Source organism: Lathyrus oleraceus, chromosome 7, assembly GCF_024323335.1.
Source record: "Lathyrus oleraceus cultivar Zhongwan6 chromosome 7, CAAS_Psat_ZW6_1.0, whole genome shotgun sequence".
Classification (NCBI taxonomy): Eukaryota; Viridiplantae; Streptophyta; class Magnoliopsida; order Fabales; family Fabaceae; genus Lathyrus; species Lathyrus oleraceus.
The window spans coordinates 341,408,098-341,415,878 of NC_066585.1; positions in this window are offsets into that span (position 1 = coordinate 341,408,098).

Here is a 7,781-nt window from a genome sequence, read left to right on the forward strand (position 1 = left end):
TTGGGTTTGAACGGATGAACCCGCTGCCTACGTACCTTCCATCAAAGGTAAGGATCAAAACGCCGTAGTTCGGCTAAAAGATTTCAAAAAGGTTGATGGATTCAATTTTAAACAATAGCACTGAGGCTTTTCATTATCAATGGGAGAAAACTCGACCAAAACCAACATCCACCATGCGAGGATAGCTTCGACGTACTGGAGGGGTTAACCCTGTTTTTAGTACGGAAGTCTTACTGTCGACTCACTAAGGATAGGCAAGATTTACATCAACCGCAATGATAATTGAAACCTATGGCTAATGCATGAAAAGATTAACAATGGACAAAGCCAAAACAAGTGAATGAGTGAAGTTAATTGATTGTGATTATGAAAGTGAAGTCAAAGTATGATTAAGATTGATTTGAAAGAAGTATTATGAAAATGGAGTTTGAAAAAGTCAAGGACTTGGGTCCAGGTTTTTAGTTTGGAAAACATGAAGAAGTTTGCACAATATCTATGTCAAGTTTGAAAATTGAAGTGTGAAAAGGTTTAGGACATAATGAGGATGAATGGATGGATATGGATTGTAAAACTTCTTAGAAGGTTCACTTCTTGAAATCATATGGGAGATGATTCAAGTGTGTCCTTTGGAATAAGCAATAGGTAATAATAATGTAAACAAACAGGTGATACCGGATGCCACTCAATGGTCTTACTCCAATCTCACAAACAAAAAGCAAAAAGCGGACACCGGATACCACTCAATGGATTTATACCGCGATCCTAAAACAAAACTGGATATCAGAGGCCACTCAATGGACTTATACTAATCTCCTAAAACAAAATGAAACTTGGATACCGGATGCCAATCTGTCTGGACTTATACCAATATCCAACATATGATCATAGGAAAGCAAATGCCAACTTGCAGGGACTTACAATTGCATCCTCACATAAACAAACAAAAGCAAAACATGGATGTTAGATGCCAATCTGTCTGGGCTTACTCTAACACACACAGTATGATCCTAGGAAAACAAATGCCAACTTGCAGGGACTTACAGTTGTATCCTCACATACAATCAAACAATGCAACATGATCACAGGAGAGCAAATGCCAACTTGCAGGGACTTACAATTGCTTCCTCACAATCAAACAAACAAAACAGAAGCTATGAGTGACCAATGAGGTCTTACACTCTATCCTTCCATATCATAGGAGCAAATGGCCAAAGAGATGGACTTACAATTGTCCTCAATGGGCAAACAACAATGATAGCATCACAAAAGCAAATGAGATGATCATGCATTAATGGCAATTGATGATGATAAATGCATAGCATACAGGCAAACAAGTGCATATGAAGCAATCAATCAATCAATGAATAGCAAACAGCACACTCTATAGCCAAACAATGGGGGGCTCACACAAGAGGGTTTGACTTTGAAAGTCCACTGTAATAGGTGAAGGTCGCTCTTAACCTTGCCATTGAGAGGCTAAGGTGAAGCAGATGAAAGGATATGAGGGGTGTGCCTCATTGCTTCTATCTCAGATCAGAGAGAGCATCAAATAATAGAAAGTGGGGGAGTTCAGAAAGATGGAACTCTTTCCCCTTTATTGACTCGATTAGATCTTGGGTTTTTATCTCAATGCTTCAACCATATAATGGGAGCAAAGAGAGGACACACTGAATAGTGGGGAATAGATTGCTTATCCCTACCTTCCACCAATTGCCTTACTTGAAGGACTTTTCCTGCTTGGGACAATTTTAAACACACACAGGCATTGCCTCTTAAGGAGGACTTCAGACAGTTTGCCCGGTCAAATAACAGACCGGGTCTCCAGACTACATGGAGAAGAAAGGTTTATACCTCAAAAGCAATTGCTAAATAGCAAAGCAAAGCAAGTTCAAGGAACTTAAGCAACTAAAGTACCTGAAAAAGTCAAACTTATTAGTAGACAAGTTAACAGTTCAAATCAAAGGAAAATGAAACAACAGTCAACCACAGAGGGACCAATGTGCATAGCACAAGACTCAAGTATATGAGTCACACCTACAAAACAAGGGTTAGCACATGATATATACAATCCAACTCAATCAAATTTGAATGATCTTTGAGGCATTGGTGCTTAACCTGAAACAATAGCTCAATTGTAAGCTCAAAAGACCACTAGGGCTAGCCTAGGGTCAAAGATGAAAGAAAAAGTCAAACAGCAAAGGAAAGTCAACCCAATTCATGTTCAAACATTTAAGAAGCAATCTCAATTGGATTCATAATCAAATCATGCACCATTGTCATTTCATACACAAGGAATGCAAAGCATGGCAAGAGAAGCATACAAAAAGGTCAACAGCAAGACTTCATTCAAAAGTCAACCCAAACAATCTCAAAATTTATCAAATAAATCACATTCAATCCTAACATCTAGCATGGCAAGCATGTCAAATTTCATGGCATTTGGATGAGAGGAAGGCAGTCAATTAAAATCATGAAGTCAACATAATTTCAAGTAAGCACAATGAAGGTCAACAAGCATGGGTCAACTTCAAAAAATCATATCAACTTGAAAACAGATGAGAAATGAATGAGATTAACACCAATGCAAAGGTCAAGATGTCTAGTTATCACATATGAAATTTCATGGTCATACAATAAGATTTGAGAATTTCACAAAAGATTTGGCAACATGTACCACATAAAGTCAACAAATGACTAAGCATGGAAGGAAATTTTCAAATAAATGGAAAACAGCATCATTAATTCCAAGAAAATTCATACACAAACTAGACATGTGATAGATCATTCATGCAAAATTTCAAGTGATTTGGAGGCCAGGAAGTATATGAACAAAAATCAAGAAGATGCACATCATTGGTGTGACACAAATTGTCACACCCTAGTTCACAAAATCATAACTAGCAAACCATAAATGATAAATGCACAATCTTTATATGGAAATGAAGGTGAGCATGTCTAGTTTTACCACAAAAAATTTCAGGGGCAATGGATATGTCATGACAATTTCACAAAAGAAATAGCACAATGTATCATTCATACATACATGTTAGGAAACCAATTATCAATTAAAATCCAGCCAATGAAAAATTAATTAAAAATCACAATAAAATACTAGACATTTTCGTGAGTTTAATGCAAAAAATCCCACAATTTTTGGAGTTGAAATGAATAAAAAATGAATTGTTGAAGTTGATGAACATTTTGGATGAAATATGAAACACATAGCATGGTATGGAGTCAAACATGGGGTCAACGGTGGCAAAGCTGTAATTAGCGTGCCACTTAACAAAGCTGTGCGTTTTGGGAGTAGAGAACGAAATGTTCTCATTGGTCCAAACCCAATGGAACAGTAAACGCAGCCAATGAGCTTCAAAGTTCTGGGTTTTCAACATAAACCCTAGGGTTTAACAGCATGGTTTTGAAACTTCATACAAGTTCAATCAACATCCAAACAAATTCAAACAACAACACACAACAGCATAGCATTTGGCAATGTTCACACAGCAAGCAGTCAACAGCATACAACATAGTTCTCATGGATTTTCTAGGCATGGTCATAAGGTTCAAAACAACAGCATACATTCATGTTATCACCAGCATCAGAACAAAATTCGACCAGTATGGCAAACAGCAAGGTGTTAACAATGTTCATGCAACATTTGAGAACAACTAAACAACAATAATCATGGGAGTTTTTCTGGGCAATGTTCATGGGTTTCAAAACAGCAGCAGGGCATTTCATCATTCAACTTCATCATCATGTAATCATCATAAACAAACATCAAGCAAACAGCATGGTAGTAACAATGTTCTTCATGACATAAACACAAAACAACACAAGCAGGAAAATTTCTGGGCAGGATTTCCTAAACTGCAGCAAGCATTCATCAATATCATGCATTCGACCAAGAACAAAAATCCCAGGAACAACAATCAAGCATGGCAATACACTCATTAAACATTGTACATCATAAATCCATTAGCCATTTTCATCAAAACACACAAACAAACAAGATTCGAGCAAAAACACACATGAGCATTAAACTTTAGATCAGCATATCTTAATGAATACTGGACCATTTTTAACCATTTGAAGCTCATTGAAATCAGCACAAAACAAGCTATCTAAAACATATCATAGCATAGAGAATGAAGAGATCGAGATTTTTACTTTGTTATGAAGAAATGGAGGAAGCAGTGGTGTTTTGAGGTTGTTGTGCTGAAACAGGTGGCTCTTATGCTTGGCAATGTTGAATGCTTGAAGAAAACCAGCTCACACTTGCTTGAAACTCCAAAATCTCGATTTCACCATTGTTGTGACTTGAAGAAAACAGGGCAGGAAGATACAGTTACAGCAAGGGTTTGATAGTTCAAATGAGCTCACAAAGATGGCTAAAGCATGAGAGAAGCAAGAGTTGATCGAGGCCTTTGGAGATTTTGAGCAGAAAATGCTAAAACAAGGTGAATGCAGTTTTTAGGGTGAGTGAGCCATGGCTTTTTTCTGCTGTCAAATGGCTGCTTCTGTTGGTTCCTCCTGACAGAAACATGATGGTAGATATGGTATTGAGCCAAGCCAACTTTTGTTCTCTTTGGAGTTTTACAGAAAAATTGGAAAATTGCCACAAGCCAAGTGAATGTTCCTATGAATGAGTTCTGTTGGTTCTTTTGTTGTGCCAGGCTTGTGTCTACTATTGTCCTATGTGTGTGTATGACAGAAAATGATGGATAAAGAAATCTGCCATGTGACAGTACAAGGCATGGTTGTGCTTTTTGGGATGGAGTTGTACTTGCTCTCCATATTTCAAGCAGCTAAGGCATGGCCTCCTGTTGGTTTTGGCTGCAATATTAAGCTTCACACTGTGTTTCAATTGACAGCAAACCATACCTCTCCCTGCTGTTTGCTGTTGCTTCAGTTTTTTGAGGAGGAAAATGCTAAGTGAGAGAGGGCTTTTTGACTCAGGATGCCTAATGCATTTGCCTTGGCCAAAATAGTTTGTGAGGCTGCCCTTGGTTTTTCATGACAGGGGTGTTTGTGACAGCAAAAATGAAAATCCAATATGGCTTGTGTACCAATGCCTCAGTCAAGAATGGCCAAGGGTGAAAATCTATTGATGAGTGAAAGAAATGGTTGGCCTACTGTGCTGCTACTGTCCTCCATCTGCAGAAAATATGATGAGGAGGTATGTTGTGATGGTCATGGTACAAGTATGGTTGTGGAAGCATGGTGAAAACATGTACTTTTTGCCCATTCTTTGGCAACTTGGCAATGCCTTTGTTTTTGCTGGTTTTTTAGGCTGCAACATGTTCAATTGACAGCAAAATGGCCTTCTAATTTTCTGTTTTGAGAGTACAAATCATGGTATGGTGGATGGCATGGACAATTATGGTGAAATTGTACTTTTCTTACAATTCAAGCAACCAAGCAATGGCCTCATGTCCTGCATAATTTGAGCTTGCAAACACACTCTAAATGGTATTTCTGAGCTGTTCCAATTGGCCAAATGGTAGAAAGAGGTTTATATCAAAAAGTCAAACATTGGTCAAACTTGCATTTAAATGAGAAAAGTCAAAAAATGCCATTTTGATTGGTGAAGTTTTGGCTCATGAAATTTATATTTTTGGAAAGAGGGGATCAAATGTGACTTGTAGGAAAAAACCCCACCAAAATTGGCCAAACGGTTTGAGAGATATGGCCTTTTGAAGTTCAAGATTTTCTGAAATCGATTCGATCATAACTTGCCAACCACACATGGGAATTGAGAGTTCTTGGACTTTTTGGAAATGGGAGAACAAGATCTTCAACTTTCATGTTGGGCAAAAATTCATTTGAAGCTTGTATCATGATGTAAGTTTGAGGATCAAGACTTTCCATTTATGGCAGGTTTCAGTTACAGGTCCAGTTTCCATTTCTGGAAATTTTCTGTTTGACTTCAAATTCTTCCATGATGAGGTTGGACATGACATATGAGGCTTGTATAGACATGAATGAACTCCTTCAAATCAATTCCATCCATCAAATCACTGATTAAATGGCCAGTTGACCAAGTTTGACTTTCTGTTGACTTTTCTAGGGTTTTGCATGATTGAACCACTTCTGATGAATTCCAAACCCTAATTCCTTGAGACCTTGATTTCCAATGATGTCCCAAGTTGTGTGAACTCTTGATTATTGGTCATGGTGCCCAAATTCTGCAAGAATGGCCATCATCCATTGCTTTGACTGACTGTTGACTGTCTTTGACCTAATTGCTGATAATTGCTTCAACTGCAAGCAACAAGGTTAGACTGACAATATTTTTGTACTTTTTAGATGATAAACATATGAAAAGCAATAATATACAAATGCAAAACACGCTTGGTGATCAAGAACCATACACACAAGGCAACCTATCCACTAGGAGGGAAGCAAAGGCATGCAATGATCCTTGAGGCTATGATATGAGATGATATGGGCCATGAGGGATCTTAGGGCCAAAATTGGGGTCTTACACCTGGTAAGCTCTTCAGGGAGTTCACAGTCTTCATCACCCTCTTCTTCAGCTTGAAAGATTGGATTTTCAAAGTCGAAACGAGCCATAGCAGAACCGTTATCAATAGGATCCGGTGTTGTGCATCTGCATGAGTGATGGTATGTGCTTATGAGTGTGAACAAGAAGTGAAAACTAAACAAAACATTGCCATTTTTTTTATTTTGAAAAACTGCAAAAATAGAAAGACAGGGAACGAAATATTTGAATGCAAAAATACGTCCTTTATTTATGATAAAAATGCAAGTGTCACATAGACGGGCCCTACAATGAGTCATTACGCCCTGGGCGGAACGTAAGACTTGGATATGCATGAATAAACAAAGAAAATTACTCTTCAAGAAGAGTGACTTGGATAATCTCTTCAGAAGACCAATTGTTGAGAACTTCACCCGGGATCCTCGGACGCACCCAATTGTCAATGTCACAATCACTATCCCCCTCTTCTTCGTTGACTGCAGAGACTTGACCATACTGAATGATGCCAGCACTGGAGAAAGTGATCGGCCCCTGATGAGTCTGAAGTGTTGAAGTTGTAGAAGTTAGAGCTGGCTGATACCCAATCCCGAACTTATCTTCTTTCACTGGTAATTCCAACAGACGCCCCCAACCGGGAGCAACACCTGAATCCACCACGGCCCGTGCCTGCTTAAAGGATGAGATAGAGGCACCCGCTTTAACCTCTTCCACAGACTCTTGGACAGACAAATCTTCAACCTGGAGGATACCTTTGTCGAGCAAGGCTTGGATACCCTGCTGTAGCTTCAAACAACCTCCGCCCTGAGTAGCACAATCCAAACAACCCCTCCCATAACCGGGGAAGACATCGGCCTTCAGCAAGCATCCTTTGATATCCAACAATGGAGTCTTCAACTTCAACACATCCTTAATGGGCTTGGCTTTTCCCTCTACCAAATTAACGTTCGCACCACCATGCTGGGGCATGGGATTGTTGACGACATTCGGAGCTGGTGCAAGGTCGATGGCCTTTGAATCTATGAGGTCCTGAACTACGTGCTTAAAAGCTTTGCAGTTCTCAATGTCATGGCCAGGTGCCCCAGAGTGGAAGCTACACCTAGCGTTGGCGTCGTAACCCACCGGAAGTCTACCAACAGGAGGAGCCAGAGTGCGCAATTGCACAAGTTGTAGTTGTTGAAGACTAGAAAGCAACTGGGCGTACGACATTGGAAGGGTGTCGAAACGCCGGTCCATCATCCTTTGCCTCTATTGATAAGCGGGTCTGTTACCCGGTTG